Here is a 10,393-nt window from a genome sequence, read left to right as displayed (position 1 = left end):
CAAAAATGCCATACTGGCTCAGAGTCAAACTCTCAGGCTGCAGTTCTGTTTCTAACCATGTCTAGGTGATTCAGTGGGAGACACACAAGACCTAGAGCAAGWAACTGAGATGATCTCTCCTCCCACTCTGGAGAGCTCTCTTATCTCTGCTGGGCTGGCTTTTGTTTAAGATCTTTTTCTGTGGTCATAGGGTAATTCAGAGTTCCAGAYGTTTCTTCCAAAAGTTACTTTTTAGCTTTCTTTGCATTTTATCTGTCATTAACTCAAGTTAAGTTAAGTCCATCTGACTTGCTCCTCACTCTCCACACTCACTGAAATAATTTTGGCTATTACATGGTGCTTTTTTATCTCTTATTGCATATCATTAGCAAATAAAGCAACTTGTKTCATAGAATATCAATTCAGCTCCCTTTYTGRGAATATTTTGCAATAATATTCTTGRAGTTTGCCAAGGCAAAAAGGGGTATTTGTCAAAACACTTTGTTTTTCACCCCATGACTGTCTAAACCTTTTCTGCAAGCTTTTTACCAAGATGAGTGATTAAATTAAATGTATCAACCAACTTTCCTTTAGCTGTTATTTTATTTTACTAACAGAAGTTTATTAATAGGCTGCAAAAGTTATGCCAGTTACATTCTAGTGTATGATGATAGCCTTAAACTTTTATTTCATTTTCAGTGTTCTTTATTGACCAAGAAGAATCATTAAGTGCAGATGTTGCTCCTCTATAATTATTCATATTGCCTTTTGTCCTTTTAAAAGATATGGATCCAACACAGGAAATAAATTAAAGCAGGCTAATTAAAGCGATAATTATGTTAAAGAAAAGAGATCTTTAGACAGTTAGCTACTGCCTTAAGTATATAAAGTTAAGAAAAGTCCCTTTTCCTCTATATGTGTAAATAATTGGGACATAGAGGAGAACATAGCAGAGGTTTCTCAAAAGTAASTGGTCCCATTCCTGGCATTTTGAGAGCTTATATAATGTGTGTTGAYCTGCAAGCAGACCTACTGTTCATCTCACTGCTCACACATTGAATGGAAATTCAAAACAGATTTGCCCAGCACACCAAACCAAGGCCTCAACCTCCAGAATATTAAAAGTGGCTAAGAACAGGGAAACTCAAGCACCTGCAAAAATAATATGAGTGTGACCATTCCCCCCAGCCCCTCCTGCTTTACCAGGCTACAAGGAACACGGCTTGTTTTGCCACACATCTCGGGCCGTGGCCATGCTTTCCTACTGTCAGAACTTTGTAAGCTTCCTGAGATGTGAGTGCAGTTTGCTTCTCAGAGGACTCCAGACTGCTGCACCGATTATTTTTATCAATGTTATCACAGGCAGTGGACTAAAGTCATCAAGTTTCCTCAGCAATGCTTCAAAGTAAAAGAAGGAAGAAAAAGAACTTCAGAACACTTACCAGCCTGAGAGGAAGATCAAATCTAGAAAGGATTATGTTAGAACTGAAGAAGTTTTGCTCTGCCAAATTTAAAGGACCAGTTTCCAAAAAATATTCCTTGGGAGCAGTATGACAGACATTATCCATGGCTGCCATATAGATRAAGCAATATGCTTTTTTTCATGTGAAAAATCAAAACTAGCAAATAGAAGCATGATTTTATCTGTCTTCTCTCCATTACTCTGCATCTAGTTGTGAACTCTAAGTYGTCCATGGACACAGAGCAGCCACAGAGCTCACAGCCAGCCCTGAAAAGCCAGTATCTTGTTTGCTCACTTGTCTGGGACCATCATGAGCAAGTCTGAGCTGACACTTGTCTGTGCCTCCATRCAGCCTGTTCTCCACTTTTTTGTGGCTTGACACACCAGGCATATAACCCAACCCAGGCATATAACACAAGACCCTGCATGCTCTGGCCTGCTCTAAAAAATATTGCAACAGGGGCCAGTCTCCCATGTGTGATAAAACCATSACACCATATCTAATCCACGACACAAGAGCTAAACCCCTGGGCCATGGCATGGTCCACAGGGAAAGTCCAGTCCTTCCTTGCTTTATCTAGAAGTACTAATGGCACCAATATTTTCCTAAAACCTCCAACTTTGGTGTGAAAAATTCCTTCTTCAAGGTGTCTCTGACAGTCCACCATTCATTACCCAACACCCTCATCAGGGCAATAGGAGATCTCAGCACCATCCAGGAAAAGTAAAAATTCTTGCTTATCTAGAGGGGATGGCTTGAACAGTCACAGCATAAGTGATTTGAAACATAACCAAGGAGACAGGAGAGGGAGTCAGAGCAAAAGGAACTTCTGAGCCTTAGGACATTCTCAGATGGCAATGGAAAAATAATCACATGTTGGTAGGAGTTTCTTCCAAAGGGCACACCATGACGGAACAAGTCCAGTCTCCAGGAGCTCTTTGATCTGAGCTGTAAAATAAATTATTTATGGGGTTAGATGGTATCTTTGGGAGTTCTGGTAGTATTGTCTTTAAATTTCCTTTAGCCTAGCATAACAGATGGGCAACATGTTAGCTTTATTTAYGGACAGCYCTCATTCACRGAACAACAGAAGTGGGAAGGGAACYGGCTGTTTAGCTTTTAYATGAAGGACTTCTCTTGGAAAAAGTTCTGCTCAGAGGTTTAGGGGGACTTTTTATTTTTAATTATTTTGCATCATCAATTTAATGTAAACATCTATCACACAGCTCTATTGTTCTCCCCTGGAAAAATCTTAATCAAAGTTTAAACATTAATCAAAAAGGAAATAAAACTAAAAGTACCTTTAACTACTGTGAGTTATGCCTTGGCAACCCTACCCTTTTGACCCTGCTATCACTTTGATGAATTCAGCCTATTGTTTTGTGTAGTGGAGTGYTGGCTTGCATGAGCTGCAGCACTGTGCTACAATGGCTGGTTTGTAGATGCCTCTACTTCCAAAGCCTCTGATGGTGTGTGGAAAATATCCTAAGTTGGTTTAAACCAAACTGCTGAATAAAAACAACACCCTCACAACAACTCCTGTTCATCACACAGAAGTCTACAAGTGATCTTGGGGCTTGTGCCATCTTAAGAAGATCAGTGGCCTCAAATCCTCCTAGATCAATGGGACGAAGTTGCAGGGGTAGTATTTTTCCTCAAGAATAATTGGTGGTATCTACAATTAGTAGAGCTGCCATTAGTTGGTCATGGTCAATTAATACTAATAAACCACTGCTTATAACAATCCGCTCACGTCACTTGTCCTGGCAAGAGAAGCAGCAGTTCAAAGATCTTCTTCTGATCTGTGTAAGCAATGAAAATCCTTGAGTCCAATAGGCTTTGTGTCAAGTTGTCACACAGAATTCTGTATCAATRTCAGTATCTTCAGCTGTCCTCCTCACAAGCAAAGAGCTTGCACCAGACAAGAAATTTCCAATCTGTTTTCCTCTGGCAAACTACCAGACCTGTGCACTTGTATCAGGTTCACGTGGCAAGATTTTGGTGCCCAGGGCTGAGCCCATCAGCMGCAGCRGTAGAGCCTCAGGGAAATGGAGTTAAAAGGGGGGAAAAGCTACTACACAGGAGCAAACTGCAGCCAGAGAGAGGGGCAAGAATTTGCAGAGTAAATTTCAGAGCAATAGCTCTGCAGACACCAGGGATTGTGAAGCAAAAGGGGTAGGAAGTGCTGCAGGCACTGGTTCCCCTGCAGCCCACAGTGAAGAACACAGTGAAGCAGGTTTTCTCCCTGGAGACACGGAGGTACATGGTGGAGTAGAGACCCATCTGCACACTCTGAAGGAMCCCACACTGGAGCAGGTGGATGCCTGAAGGATGCTGTGAYCTCGTGGGAAGCCTGTGCTGGAGCAGGTTTTCTGTCAGGACCTGTGAGCCCACGGGCGACCCACGCTGGAGCAGTCTGTTCCTGAAGGATTGCAATCTRTGAGAGAGACCYACACCGGAGCAGTTKGTGAAGAACTGCAGTCCATGCAAGAGTTCATGAGAATCTGRTGGAGGACTGTCTACCATGAGAGGGACTCCAAGCTGAAGCAGGGCAAGAGCATAAAGGAGTCTTCCCCTTGAGGAGGAAAGAGCAGTGGAGACAATATGTGATGAACTGATTGCAACCCTCATTCCATGTCTCCCTGTGTTGATGGAGTGAAGGAGGTAGAGAATTAATGAGTAAAGTTAAGCCCAGGAAAAGAGGAGGGGTTGGGGGAAGGTGCATTAGGATTTGAGTTTATTTTTCATTACCCTACCCTTATTTGACTATTAATAAATAACTAATTTACCCAAGTCACGTGTGTTTTACCCATGGCAGTTCATAGTGAGTGATCTCTCCCTSTCTTTATCTTGACCCATGAGYCTTYTGTTACATCTTCTCWCCCCTGTCCAGCTGAGGAGGGGTGTGACAGAATGGCTGGGGTGGCATAGAGTGGCATCCAGCCAGGGACAACCCACCACAACCCTATAATCATGGTTTTATGTCCAAAGGAGACCTCAGGTTCCGTGACTTAGAAAACCCAGAGCAAACTCGCAGCTCTGCCATTGCTCTGCATTGGCACGTTACTCATGCCACGTCAGTATTTTGTCACTCTCATCATCTCTGCTTTAGTTTGATGTTTTGCACTACACCCACATTGGGTCAAGTAGGCAGTAAAATTCTGTCAAAATCYAGACCTTGCAGCAGGCTGCAATTATCATCAGAAAAGATGCTTTTCTAGTGCTGTAATTTCAGTGTCATCAGAGCTGCCTGAAACAAATACTTCATTGTTTCATTGAATAAACATCCTCCTAGGTCATATCTGTCTGSATGAACTTGGTGTGTGCCATCAGAGGATGGAAGGGGGCAGAGGCAGCCAAAGTGCGTCAGCTCTGCAAACCCACTGCTTCCTGCTCCAGCAGCAAACCRAGCTGCATCCGCACCTCACTGCTGGGGAGCTGCCTGCTTCCCAGAAGGAAAAATAGAAAATGTACTGTCTCATTGTGGGGCAGCTCCAGCATGCTAAATAGAGTCATATACTATCACTCTATAAGCAAAACCYGCTGCTGAGGGGAACGAAAGGTTATGTTTGGTTTTGAGGTTTTAAAGCTTTTTTTTTTTTTTTTCCCCCCCTCTTAACCCAAAGGGATCCAAACCAGAAGTTCCTTCCTGTCTGAAAGAGTTAGGCAGRCGACATTTGTGGCCTGATTCTCTTCTCAGCTTGAGTTAAGTCAGATGTATCTCCAGTGAGTAGAGAGAGCTACTTCAGAGTAAAGCCAGGGCGAGGGAGGCGAGAATCTGTGCCACACTAATGAAGTCATAACAGCAGCAGCCGTCCAGARCAAAGTCAGCGTTTTAAAACCAAAATTATGTTGATCTTTCAGCTGGAACACACAAGATTTTGAAGCCAATTCAAGTACTCTGCACCAAAATATTCAGTTCCTTTCCAGCATCATTTTATTGCAGTTGATAATACGGGTCTGCAGCCCATTGAGGCAAGAAAAATGGAAATGACTTTACTATCTTCCCTCAGCTTGCCAGTTTTTGACTCAGAGGAAAGAGAATACTAYGTAGAATAATCAACAGCAACACGTAAGGAGCCCTTGTAGGTGCCACAAGGTGTGGCATCCTCCAAAGCATTATTGACAAGAGGCATTGTTGTGCTCACAGCCTATGGCACATAGACCACAGAAGTCATTCAGAAATTCCTGCAGTCAGGCTTGAATGACTTAAAAGGCCTAGATTAGAAAGAYTTGGACACTGGAAATAATTTTTAATATTTGCCTTAAGCAAGGAGAAAGAACTATCATCATGTGCCTCAGTTCTTTTGAAAGATATTTAACTTCAGAGAGTCTAGAAAAAGAAGAATCTCAGAGGACTCTGTCCATGATAAATAAAATTCCTTTCTTCGAAGAAAGACAAGTGCAGCCTCCAAATTGTAAGTATTTAAGACCCAGCACAAAAAGAGAGTTTCTGCTCCTAGTCAACTGAGTACAGGTARACTCTGCTACGGGGTACATATGTATGTTTTCAGCATACAGTACTCCTTRTCTGCTCAATCTTTGCTTTGGCCTTTGAACCTCACTTGTAATTCCCTACTTAGCTCTTGACCCTTCTCCACAGACTTCTGATTTGACCTTTGCTAATATCCTTTCTCCTAATGCTGACCTGCTTGTCTTATATTGCTTGAACCTTATCTCATCTGCTATCCCAGTGTCTGCTCTGCAATTTATAGTCCCTAATTTTGTGATTAAGGCTCTAAGGACCTTCTTGACCAGACCTTCTGGTGAAGTGCAGCCTGTTTCCAGGATTCTGACTGACTGCAGTACATTCATCCCATCTCTCAACCTCGTTCCAGTTTGACCCTCCTCAGGGGGCCCAATTACCCCACTGTATGTGTTTTATCTCCYGGGGCAGAGGAACTTGGCAGAGTGTTTCCAGAGCCATCTCTGATAACTACCAATATCCAGCCTACACTCACTTCTCAGCCACCCCATCTCTTCTACATCAGCAATTCTTCCCCTTCTGGGCAGGTTTTTAGGGCTGAAGTTTTTGCCTTTCTTTTTACATTCTTGTAGTAGCATTTGAATCCTGTGGAGGCCCTGARCCATCAGTAGATATCCAGGATCCACCTTGCACACTCCAAGTAAAAGTTGTTTTTTTTCTGTTTTGTTACAAAAGGCATTTTCCTCTCTGGCATCAGCCCAAGGCAGTGCTAACCATTCAAACATCCAAGTCTCACATTGCCCTTCCAGTCTGATCTTCTGTGATACTTTCCTGTGCTGCCTTGCCTCTCCTTCCCAATCCCATCCTGATCTTCATAGTCCAACAAGTGTTGACGAAGGGAGGATTCTCACAGATCCCATCCTCTTACTGGTCCCATCCTGCMCAGCATGTTGTCACTGTCACACATMTKWAKATTTAGCAATATCACAGAGTGACTGTACACCAAGGAGTCATGAGGGCATCGCCTTTCCTTTTTTCTGCTTCTCCTGAACTGAAGGTCCTTGTTCTCCACATGAACCMCTTCTACTTGAGCAAGAGGAGCCCAACCCCATGACAAATGTAGCGCCCCTGCCCACATCCTGGCTGGGTCTGCTGTCTCTTTCCAGTGGCATCAGGTGAAGAAGGCAAGAAGCTTCCTGCCTGCATGCCCAAGTCCTTTGGAAGCACCCAAGCCTGGGTGCTGCAACGCTCCCAAAGAGCTTAAATTAGAGCTCTGTAAACTGGGTGGAAAAGCATTGTTCACTTCCTTACCACCAAAATCTCAATCAGTTCAAAGCTACTCCAGAAAAATTGGCTATGGGTGCTGTTAGTTAAGTCATCACTAYTCAGAATGATCTTCCCATAACAGGGTACTCAAAAACAGGTGTAAAATAATTCTGACTAATAATAGAAAACCAAATAAGAACAAGGCAAATATTATGCACAGATTATTCTCCAGGCTGCACAAAGGCAGGTCTTTTCAAAGTCACAGGCAATTTTAATAAGTTCTAGATCCWGTACTAGACCATTTCTTTAATCATCTCCGAATGTCTGTGAAGCAGCGTGATCCAGAAAGCTGCTGACCTCTCCAGTAAAGGAAGGTSGGCTGGGTGGATGTTTGTGAATCCAACAGCAAGAATTTATGTTATTTTGCTCCTTACTTGCAAAAGATGCTCACAGACTGACTTTTCTTCTTTCCTTTCTGGATAAATATTCCAATCTSTATGAACAAGCATATTGATGATTGTTTTTACTTTTTCCCTCACTTCTTTCTGATGGAGTGTCCAAGAAACTAAATAGGTGGAGGTTTAATATTTTATTACTTCTATAGCTTTGTTCTGATATGTTTATAAAGAAGGAAATTGACCTCTTCCTGGATACCAATGAACTGTCAACTTCCTCCAGCCAGCTTCTTTGTAACACATGAAAAATCTTCCTCATGGGCAGGCTTACTAGCCTTGCTCCAATATAAAAGGAAAAGAAAGCAAAGGTGTTGGATGAGGAGCATGCCTCAAATCCTTCTCTTGAATTCCTCCTCATATTCATCAGAAACAGGTAGAATCTYGGTATGTGGTGCAAATCTCAGAGTGTTCACTCTTCTCCGTTTTGGGAAGGACATGAGCAAGGACAAGGCAGAGAGTGTGTCACAGCTTCCACTGCACAAAGGACCTAGGCAGAACCCTTTCTGCACACTGAAATACCCAGAATAAACTGTCCCTTGTTCCCAATATATGAACAAGAGACTCTTTAGCTTTCACCCAAGCCCTTATAATTTCAATTCTTCCCTTCATGTATGTATCTGGAAATGCTAATATCTAAATGCCCTATTTCTCTGTCCCAGTGGGAAAGCTGGGATGTCCATTAAGAGCATCACAAYTTGCCAATACCCTGAAACCCATAACACTGGGTAAAACACATGGTTGATGTTTCCTAGGTTAATTTTATGCTTTTTCWCACACACACACACCATAAACCTGCAGGCAACTACGTACTTTCCTCTACAAGCATCTGGAGGAGAGTTCGGTCCCCTCTACCTTAAGGGAGGCTTTGATTTCAATGGTTTTCCAAGCTGGGCTGGAATCACAGATCAGGCTTGAACTATTGACCCACCTCTCTCAGATTCTGGGAGGTAAGTCAGTGAAATTCATGCACAATATCAGATGTCTGAGCCAAGTGGGGATTCATAGTGGCTGGGCCAGYTCAGATGGTACCTTTAGCAGGATTAGGACAGCAAGCCATTCATGGCTTGGGCAAAGAAATAGTTATTGACCAAGAACAGTAAATGCACATCTCTCATGATGTGATTTTGAGTCCTCAAATACGGGACATAGTCTGGGAAAAGCTCCTCCTGCCCAGTCAGCTGGCTCAGAGGCCAAAATAGTGCATAGCAGGGGGGTAGATAAAAGCCAAGATCAGTGTAGAAGGTAGAAGTTTAAATGGATCATATCCTTGGGGGGCAGAGAGGTGCCTGAACTCTTTCAGGACAAAAGTAGCTAAAGATTCAGAAAATAAAATAAAATTAAAATATAATAGAAGACAAATACAAAAACAAAAACATACATAACAAAAAACAAAACAAAAAAAAAAAATAGACAGCCCAAGATCTCCAAGCTGCTTACACACTTGCAAGGACCCAGGGAAAGAACCCATTATGGTTATTTGTCTTGGTGTGTGGCAGTGATGGGATTTTTGTATTTTGATACTGGGAACAGAGAGGAGGCAGTTGCAGAAGGAAGGATGCTGGGCCTCCCCACACTGTGGGGAAGAAAGGGCTGATAGGGAAACTCAGGAGGAAAGGGAGCTGTTGGTCTGAGCTAAGGGCATCCATCACTAACAGCTCTAGAAATCTGCCCTGCTGCAAGGCTGGCRAGTGCCAAGGGASTGGGAAGAGAAGGGCCAGGGTTGAGAGCTGATGGTCTGAATAGATTTGACATCAGGATCACATGTTAAGAAACAGGAGAATTTTACAGTCACGAAACTCTCTCGCAGGTACAAGAGTATTTCTTCCTTCTCTCATCCAGTCCTCTGGATTACAACATGCTTTAACCTGGCATGAGCAGCCAATGGCTCATTAGTTCACACTACTGACAGAGAGAACRTTTTKTTTGTAGTGCACCCTCGCCCCTCCMGCATSRACCCATAATTTTAGTTCATCTTCAGTTTACAGAACTTACTGGTAAAAGGTCAGAGCTGCTTCAGGTCCCCTTGCCAGGAAGCAAGGGGAGGAGATAAGGAAAGATAAAAATTGCAGGAAACTGCACAACTGTCAGAAGCTGCCTTTCTGCCAGCAGGAGACAACCATCAGTGAGGGGCATTTTGCCTCTCCATGTGGGGAAGCACAGCACATTAAAAATGCACATTTTCCCCCAGATTACTAATCTACTTTGAGTTGTCCTTCTCTCATCATCATATTGCTCTGTTCCAAAGGTTTGAGGGGATTAGCAAGCACTTTAAGCTGAGTTTGGAATAATGCCAGGAAGGCTGAAGGGGATTGAGAACAGGTGTGTCAGATACCCAAATTTCAGCACACTGATGTGTCCCTGTATGTCCCCAAGACTGTTTTCCAGCCCTAAAAGAGCAGGGTCACGAAAAAGGTGGACAGATCTGCACGCATCAACACAGCCTCTCTGGCTCACCAATACAACAATTGGTTGCTACAAATATTCTTTTAGTGTAAGGCACTAAACACTGGGTACACAAAATGCTGCTTACCCAGAAAAAAAAGTCAATACAAAAAGTAATATATATCACCTCGAGGGGTTTTCCCCAGCTGTGACACTTTGATGTAGTTCTGCAGCCTGTGGTTTTCCTTCCAACCACATCATTCTGAAATGCTTCCATGCACTCCCTTTCCAAGCATCTCGTGCAGAGTTGCTCCAAATGTGCAACAGCCACTACATTGCTCATGAAACAGTCAAAAATTATTCTGCCAATCCATTGGCAAACAGTCTCACTTAGAAGAAAGAAGGAAAAAAGAAAAGAAAAG

The sequence above is a fragment of the Malurus melanocephalus genome, unplaced genomic scaffold (genome assembly GCF_030028575.1).
Source record: "Malurus melanocephalus ecotype Western Australia unplaced genomic scaffold, MMel_1.1 scaffold_99, whole genome shotgun sequence".
NCBI classification, from domain to species: domain Eukaryota; kingdom Metazoa; phylum Chordata; class Aves; order Passeriformes; family Maluridae; genus Malurus; species Malurus melanocephalus.
This window is presented reverse-complemented; position numbering follows the sequence as displayed.